Here is a 9,349-nt window from a genome sequence, read left to right on the forward strand (position 1 = left end):
ATAGAGTGGAGCTGACAGATTGGGGCACAGTGAGGATCGGACAGTGTGGGGCACAGAGTGGAGCTGACAGTTTGGGGCACAGTGAGGAGCTGACAGTGTGGGGCACATTAGAGCTGACAGTGTGGTGCACAAAGTGGAGCTGACAGTGTGGGGCACAGTGTGGGGCTGAAAGTGTGGGGCACAATGAGGAGCTACAGTTTGGGGCACAGGGTGGAGCTGACAGTGTGGGGCACAGTGAGGAGCTGACAGTTTGGGCCACAGGCTGGGGATGACAGTGTAGGGCACAGTCAAAAGTTGACTGTGTGGGGCACAGTAACGAGTTAAGCGTGGGGCACAGTGCAGAGCTGACAGTTTGTAACACAGTGCGGTGCTGACATTGTGAGGCACAGAGTGGAGATGACAGTGTGGGGCACAGAGTGGGGCTGACAGAGTGGGGCACAGTGAGGAGCTGACAGTGTTGGGCACAGGGTGGAGCTGACAATGTGGGGCACAGGGTGGAGCAGACAGTTTGGGACACAGTGAGGAGCTGACAGTTTGGGGCACAGTGTGGAGCTGACAGTTTGGGGCAAAGGGTGGAGCTGACAGTGTGGGGCACAGGGTGGAGCTGACAGTGTGGGGCACAGGGTGGAGCTGACAGTTTGGGGCACAGTGAGGAGCTGACAGTTTGGGGCACAGGGTGGAGCTGACAATGTGGGGCACAGTGAGGAGCTGACAGTGCGAGGCACAGGGTGGAGCTGACAGTGTTGGGCACAGTGAGGAGCTGACAGTGTGGGGCACAGGGTGGAGCTGACAGTGTTTGGCACAGTGAGGAGCTGACAGTGTGGGCCACAGTGAGGAGCTGACAGTTTGGGGCACAGGGTGGAGCTGACAGTGTGGGGCACAGTGAGGAGCTGACAGTGTGGGGCACCGTGAGGAGCTGGCAGTTTGGGCACAGTGAGGAGCTGACAGTGTGGGGCACAGAGGGAAGCTGACAATGTGGGGCAGAGTGAGGAGCTGACAGTGTGGGGCACAGAATAGAGCTGACAGTATGTGGCACACTGAGAAGTTGACAGTTTGGGGCACAGTGAGAGCTGACAGTCTGGGGCACAGTGAGGATCTGACAGTGTGGGGCACCGTGAGGAGCTGGCAGTTTGGGCACAGTGAGGAGCTGACAGTGTGGGGCACAGAGGGAAGCTGACAATGTGGGGCAGAGTGAGGAGCTGACAGTGTGGGGCACAGAATAGAGCTGACAGTATGTGGCACACTGAGAAGTTGACAGTTTGGGGCACAGTGAGAGCTGACAGTCTGGGGCACAGTGAGGATCTGACAGTGTGGGGCACAGAGTGGAGGTGACAGTTTGGGACACAGAGTGGAGCTGACAGCGTGGGGCACAGTCTGGAGCTGACAGTTTGGAGCACATTGCGGTGCTGACAATGTGGGGCACCGGGTGGAGCTGGTAGTGCGGGGCACAGAACAGAGCTGACCATATGCGGCATAGTGAGAAGCTGACAGCCTGGGGCACAGTGAGAGCTGACAGTGCAGGGCACAGAGTGGAGATGACAGTGTGAGGCACAGAGTGGGGCTGACAGTTTTGGGCACAGTGAGAGCTGACATTGTGGGTCACAGTGAGAGCTGACAGTGTGGGGCACTGAGTGGGGCTGACAGTTTTGGGCACAGTGAGCAGCTGACATTGTGGGGCACAGAGTGGATCTGCCAGTTTGAGGCACAGTGAGGTGCTGACAGTGTGTGGCACAGTGTGGAGTTGACAGTGTGGGGCACAGAGCGGAGCTGACAGTGTGAGGCACAGTGAGGAGCTGACAGTGTGGGGCACAGGGTGGAGCTGACAGTGTGGGGCACAGTGAGGAGCTAACAGTTTGGGGTACAGTGAGAAGTTGACAATGTGAGGCACAGAGTGGAGCTGTCAGTTTGGGGCACAGCGAGGATCTGACAGTGTGGGGCACAGAGTGGAGCTGACAGTTAGGGGCACATCAGAGCTGACAGTGTTGGGCACAGTGTGAGCTGACAGTTTGGGGCACAGTGAGGATCTGACAGTGTGGGGCACAGAGTGGAGCTAACAGTGTGTCGCAGAGTGAGATGTAATAGTGTGGGGCACAGGGTGGAGCTCACAGTTTGGGACACAGAATGGGGCTGACAATGTTGGACACAGCAAGGAACTGACAGTATGGGGCACAGTGAAAGCTGACAGTGTGGGGTACAGATCAGGGCTGACAGTGTGGGGCGCAGAGCGGAGCTGACAGTGTGGGACACAGAGTTGAGCTGACAGTGTGGCGCATAGTGAGATGTGACAGTGTTAGGCACAGGGTGGAGCTCACAGTTTAGGACACAGAGTGGGGCTGACAAGGTTGGACACAGCAAGGAGCTGACAGTATGCGGCACAGTGAAAGGTGACAGTGTGGGGCACAGAGTTGAGCTGATAATGTGGCATACAGTGAGAGCTGACAGTGTAAGGCACAGAGCGGAGCTGACAGTGTGGGGCACAGTGAGAGCTGACAGTGTCGGGCACAGGGTGGAGCTGACAGTGTTGGCCACAGTGAGAGCTGACAGTGTTGGGCACAGAGTGGAGCTGAGAGTGTAGGGCACAGTGAGGAGCTGACAGTGTGGGGCATAGTGAGATGTGACAGTGTGGGGCACAGGGTGTAGCTCACAGTTTGGGACACAGACTGGGGCTGACAATGTTGGACACAGCAAGGAGCTGACAGTGTGGGGCACAGATCAGGACTGACAGTGTGGGGCACAGAGTTGAGCTGATAGTGTGGGGCACAGTGATCAGCTGACAGTTTGGGGCACAGATCAGGACTGACAGTGTGGGGCACAGAGCGGAGCTGACAGTGTGGGGCACAGTGATCAGCTGACAGTTTGGGGCACAGGGTGGGGCTGACAACGTGGGGCACATTGAGAGCTGACAGTATCGGGTACAGGATGGACCTGATTGTGTGGGGCACAGAACAGAGCTGACAGAATGCGGCACAGTGAGAAGTTGACAGCATGGGGCAGAGTGGAGCTGACACTGTGGGGCACAGTGAGAGTTGACAGTGAGGAGCACAAAACAGGGCTGACAGTATGCGGCACAGTGAGAAGTTGACAGTGTGGGGCACAGTGAGGAGCTGACAGCGTGGGGCACATTAGAGCTGACAGTGTGGGGTACAGACTGGAGCTGACAGTGTGGAGCACAGTGAGGAGCTGACAGTGTGGGGCACAGAGTGGAGCTGACAGTGTGGAGCATAATGAGAAGCTGACGGTGTGAGGCACAGAGTGGAGCTGACAGTGTGGAGCATAATGAGAAGCTGACGGTGTGAGGCACAGAGTGGAGCTGACAGTGTGGAGCATAATGAGAAGCTGACGGTGTGAGGCACAGAGTGGAGCTGACAGTGTGGAGCATAGTGAGAAGCTGACAGTGTGGGGCACAGAGTGGAGCTGACAGTGTGGAGCATAGTGAGAAGCTGACAGTGTGGGGCACATTAAAGCTGACAGTGTTGGGCACAGTGAGGATCTAACAGTTTGGGGCACAGTGAGGAGCTGACAATGTTGGGCACAGAGCGGAGCTGACAGTGTGGGACACAGAGTGGAGTTGACAGTGTGGCGCATAGTGAGATGTGACAGTGTGGGGCACAGGGTGTAGCTCACAGTTTGGGACACAGACTGGGGCTGACAATGTTGGACAAAGCAAGGAACTGACAGTATGGGGCACAGTGAAAGCTGACAGTGTGAGGCACAGTGAAAGCTGACAGTGTGAGGCACAGAGCAGAGCTGACAGTGTGGGGCACATTGAGAGCTGACAGCGTGGGGCACAGGGTGGAGCTGACAGTGGTGGGCACAGAACAGAGCTGACAGTATGCAGCACAGTGAGAAGTTGACAGTGTGGGTCACAGTGAGAGTTGACAGTATGGGGCACTGTGAGAAGTTGACAGTGTGGGGCACAGTGAAATCTGACAGTGTGGGGCACAGGGTGGAGATGACAGTGGGAGGCACAGAGTGGAGCTGACAGTGTGGGGCACAGAGTGGAAATGACAGTGTGGGGCACAGAGTGGAGATGACATTGTGGGGCACAGAGTGGAGATGACAGTGGGAGGCACAGAGTGGAGCTGATAGTGTAGGGCACGGTGAGAATTTGACAGTGTTGGGCACAGTGAGAGCTGACAATTTGGGGCACAGTAGAGCTGACAGTGTTGGGCACAGTAAGAGCTGACAGGGTGGGTTACAGAGTGGAGCTGACAGATTGGGGCACAGAGTGGAGCTGACGGTGTGGCGCATAGTGAGATGTGACAGTGTGGGGCACAGGGTGTAGCTCACAGTTTGGGACACAGACTGGGGCTGACAATGTTGGACACAGCAAGGAACTGACAGTATGGGGCACAGTGAAAGCTGACAGTGTGGGGCACAGATCAGGGCTGACAGTCTGGGGCACAGAGTTGAGCTGACAGTGTGGCATACAGTGCGAGCTGACAGTATGGGCACAGAGCGGAGCTGACAGATTGTGGCATAGAGAGGTGCTGACAGTGTGGGGCACAGGGTGGAGCTGGTAGTGTGGTGCACAGTGAGAGCGGACAGTGTCGGGCACAGGGTAGAGCTGACAGTGTTGGGCACAGTGAGAGCTGACAGTGTGGGGCACAGAGTGGAGCTGACAGTGTGGGGCACAGTGAGGAGCTGACAGTGTGGGACACAGAGTGGAGCTGACAGTGTGGCACATAGTGAGACGTGACAGTGTGGGGCACAGGGTGTAGCTCACAGTTTGGGACACAGACTGGGGCTGACAATGTTGGACACAGCAAGGAGCTGACAGTATGGGGCACAGTGAAAGCTGACAGTGTGGGGCACAGATCAGGGCTGACAGTCTGGGGCACAGAGTTGAGCTGACAGTGTGGCATACAGTGAGAGCTGACAGTATGGGCACAGAGCGGAGCTGACAGATTGAGGCACAGAAAGGTGCTGACAGTGTGGGGCACAGAACAGAGCTGACAGTGTGAGGCACAGAGCAGAGCTGACAGATTGAGGCACAGAGAGGTGCTGACAGTGTGGGGCACAGATCAGGACTGACAGTGTGGGGCATAGTGAGATGTGACAGTGTGGGGCACAGGGTGTAGCTCACAGTTTGGGACACAGACTGGGGCTGACAATGTTGGACACAGCAAGGAACTGACAGTATGGGGCACAGTGAAAGCTGACAGTGTGGGGCACAGATCAGGGCTGACAGTCTGGGGCACAGAGTTGAGCTGACAGTGTGGCATACAGTGCGAGCTGACAGTATGGGCACAGAGCGGAGCTGACAGATTGTGGCATAGAGAGGTGCTGACAGTGTGGGGCACAGGGTGGAGCTGATAGTGTGGTGCACAGTGAGAGCGGACAGTGTTGGGCACAGTGAGAGCTGACAGTGTGGGGCACAGTGAGAGCTGACAGTGTTGGGCACAGTGAGAGCTGACAGTGTGGGGCACAGTGAGGAGCTGACAGTGTGGGACACAGAGTGGAGCTGACAGTGTGGCACATAGTGAGACGTGACAGTGTGGGGCACAGGGTGTAGCTCACAGTTTGGGACACAGACTGGGGCTGACAATGTTGGACACAGCAAGGAGCTGACAGTGTGGGGCACATTGAGAGCTGACAGTGTTGGACACAGAGTGGAACTGTGAGTGTGGGGCACAGAACAGGGCTGACAGTATGGCGCACAGAGTGCAGCTGACAGTTTGGGGCACAGTGAGGAGCTGACAGTGTGGGGCACAGGCTGGGGCTGATAGTGTGGGACACAGGGTGGAGCTGACAGTGTGGGGCACAGTGAGGAGCTGACAGTGTGGGACACAGGGTGGAGCTGACAGTGCGGGGCACAGTGAGAGCTGACAGTGTGGGACACAGAGTGGAGCTGACAGTGCGGGGCACAGAACAGAGCTGACAGTATGTGGCACAGTGAGAAGTTGACAGTGTGGGGCACAGTGAGAGCTGACAGTACGGGGCACAGAGTGGAGCTGACAGTGTGAGGCACAGTGAAAATTTGACAGTGTTGGGCACAGTGAGAGCTGACAGTTTGGGGCACATTAGAGTTGACAGTGTTGGGCATAGTGAGAGCTGACAGGGTGGGTTACAGAGTGGAGCTGACAGTTTGGGGCACAGTGAGGATCTGACAGTGTGGGGCACATTAGAGCTGACAGTGTGTTGCACAGAGTGGAGCTGGCCGTTTGGGGCACAATGTGGAGCTGACAGTTTGGGGCACAGTACAGGGCTGACAGTGTTGGGCACAGTGAGCAGCTGACAGTGTGGGGCACAGAGAGGAGCTGATATTGTGGGTCACAGAGTGGAGATGACAGTGTGAGGCACAGAGTGGAGCTGATAGTGTGGGGCACAATGAGGAGCTGACAGTGTGGGGCACATTAGAGCTGACAGTGTTGGGCAGAGTGAGGAGCTGACAGTGTGGAGCACAGAGTGGAGATGACAGTGTGAGGCACAGAGTGGAGCTCACATTTTGGGGCACAGAACAGGGCTGACAGTTTGGGGCACAGTGAAGAGCTGACAGTGTGGGGCACAGAGTGGTGCTGACAGTGTGGGGCACAGTGAGATGTGACAGTGTGGGGCACAGGGTGTAGCTCACAGTTTGGGACACAGAGTGGGGCTGATAATGTTGGACACAGCAAGGAGCTGACAGCATGGGGCACAGTGAAATCTGACAGGGTGAGGCACAGAGCGGAGCTGACAGTGTGGGGCACATTGAGAGCTGACAGTGTGGGGCATGGTGAGAGCTGACAGTGTGGGGCACAGAACAGAGCTGACAGTATGTGGCACAGTGAGAAGTTGACAGTATGCGGCACAATGAGAAGTTGACAGTTTGGGGCACAGTGAGAGCTGACAGTGTGGGGCACAGAGTGGAGCTGACAGTGCAGGGCACAGAGTGGAGATGACAGTGTGAGGCACAGAGTGGAGCTGATAGTGTGGGGCACAGTGAGAATTTGACAGTTTTGGGCACAGTGAGAGCTGACAGTTTGGGGCACAGTAGAGCTGACAGTGTTTGGCACAGTAAGAGCTGACAGTTTGGAGCACAGAGTGGAGCTGACAGTGTGTGTCACAGTGTGGAGCTGACAGTTTGGGGCACAGTGAGGAGATGACAGTGTGGGGCACATTGGAGCTGACAGTGTGGGGCACAGTAAGAAGTTGACAGTGTGGGGCACAGTGAGAGTTGACAGTGTGGGGCACAGTGAGAGTTGACAGTGTGGGGCACAGAGTGGTGATGACTGTGTGAGGCACAGAGTGGTGATGAAAGTGTGGTGCACAGAGTGGAGCTGACAGTGTGAGGCACTGCAATGAGCTGATAGTGTGGGGCAATGTGAGAAGTTGACAGTGTGCGGTACAGAGTGGAGCTGATAGTGTGGGCCACAGAAGGGGGTTGCCACTATGTGGCACATAGCAGGACTGACTGTGGTGCACAATGTGGAGTTGATCGTGTGGGACACAGTGTGGAGCTGACAGTGCGGGGCACAGTATGGATTTGATCTTGTGGGATACAAAGTAGAGCTGACAGTGTGGAGCACAGGGTGGATCTGACAGTGAGGGTCACAGAGCAGAGCTGATAGTGTGGGGCACCGAATAAATGCTAGGTCTAATGGCAGATCATGAACCTAAACTGCTAATTCTTTTATTCCCTCCATAAATGTTGCCTGAGCTCCTGAGTATTGCCAGCATTTCCTATTTCAATTACTAATGCAATTGCTCAATTAAAATAGCACTGGAGCCTTGTCCTGGGACGTGGACTCCTGGCTGTCACTTCCTGTGTGATGTCCATCCATGTGCACTGCATTAGCACCCCCTGTGTCCTCCTACCACTGCAAATAGAGGACTTCACTCCCCCTCAGTACCTCCTCCATCTGGACTTCCAGTGCTGCATCAGAGAAGCTGGGGCTCATTCTCTGGATCTTTGAGATAATTTTCAGATTGAATTCTGTCCCAGCCAGCATGCTCCACACCTTCCTTGGAAGTGAATGAGTGCAGGATTGATGTGGCTCCAGGAAATTGTATCTAATCACCACTTGAGTGCTAAATGTGCAGCTGTTGGTTTCAGTGCATGCAGGCATGTTAAAGATCACAACAATCATCTGTGACCCACGGCAGTCACATCTTCAGTAGTCTCCGGGTGTGATGTCCGGTAGAGGCAAAGGCGGGAAAGGTCTCAGTAAAGGGGGTGCGAAACGGCCCCGGAAAGTCCTCCGAGATATTATCCAGGGAATCACTAAACCTGCTATTCGCCGCCTCGCTCGACACGGGGGCGTTAAGCGCATCTCCGGTCTCATTTACGAGGAAACTCGCGGGGTTCTCAAAGTTTTCTTGGAAAATATAATCCGAGACTCGGTCACCTACACGGAACACGCTAAACGCAAGACTGTTACCGCCATGGATGTGGTCTATGCCCTGAAACGCTAAGGCCGAACTCTCTACGGGTTCGGTGGTTGAGAACTGTTAACAAAAACATTTCAGTAGGGGCTGCATCTTATGTGCCCCCATTGAGCATGTTTGCAGCAGGGGGGCACATAAAATAGGGTGGGTGCCCACCCCCAGCTCACCTCCATAATATGTCGAGGTCGGGGGGGGACAAAATCGACAGCCCACCTGCCATATTAAAATAAACGATAATCAAGGGTCAATTCAACTTGCTAACAAGGCAATTGACCCTGACAATACGCTGCCCATGTCATAACTCTGTTGGCTTGGGCAGTCATATGGGGGTGGGATGGCCGTTTCTTTAAAAACTTCTTAAAAGGGTGCAAAGTGGGGTACTATCCTCAGGGACTTTTGTGAATTGGGGGCAGTGCCCCTAAGATAGTACCCTACATTTCTTCCTCCATGTCTGCTCTGTAAACCCCACTACTCCAAATACCCCCACCCACCCCCCCCTCTAAACTGCCAAATCCCTCCCCAACTGGACTTACGTTGCTCTAGGATCCATGGGCCTTCTTCTTGGGCCAGCTGGCAGTCCTGGAGGTGCCCACTAATGCACTCTTGGCACTGCTGGGACTGCTGGAGCTGTCGGCCGATCTGATTGGCCGGGTGCTCCCGAGGATGGAACTTCCTTCTTAGTGAGGGATGAAAGCTCCACTGGCAGATTATTTAGCCCGCTACAGCGTGTTATGGCTACCTGGCTGCCTGGCATAGAGTGAGGCGATTCCACCCCACCCTAACCGGTATTATATGCTGCCCTAGGTGCCTACAGCTCAAGGAACCACGGCTCAGAGTGTATGAGATGGAGTCCCAGCTTTGGACACTGATGTGCTTCAGGGAAGGAGAGTTGTATAATTAGGGCCATAGGTTAAAATTGAGGCAATAGAAAAATATTTCGATGTAGGTAGACAAGGTGAGTGGAACAGGAAGGGACAGGAAG

This window comes from Carcharodon carcharias, chromosome 10 (assembly GCF_017639515.1).
Source record: "Carcharodon carcharias isolate sCarCar2 chromosome 10, sCarCar2.pri, whole genome shotgun sequence".
Lineage (NCBI taxonomy): Eukaryota > Metazoa > Chordata > Chondrichthyes > Lamniformes > Lamnidae > Carcharodon > Carcharodon carcharias.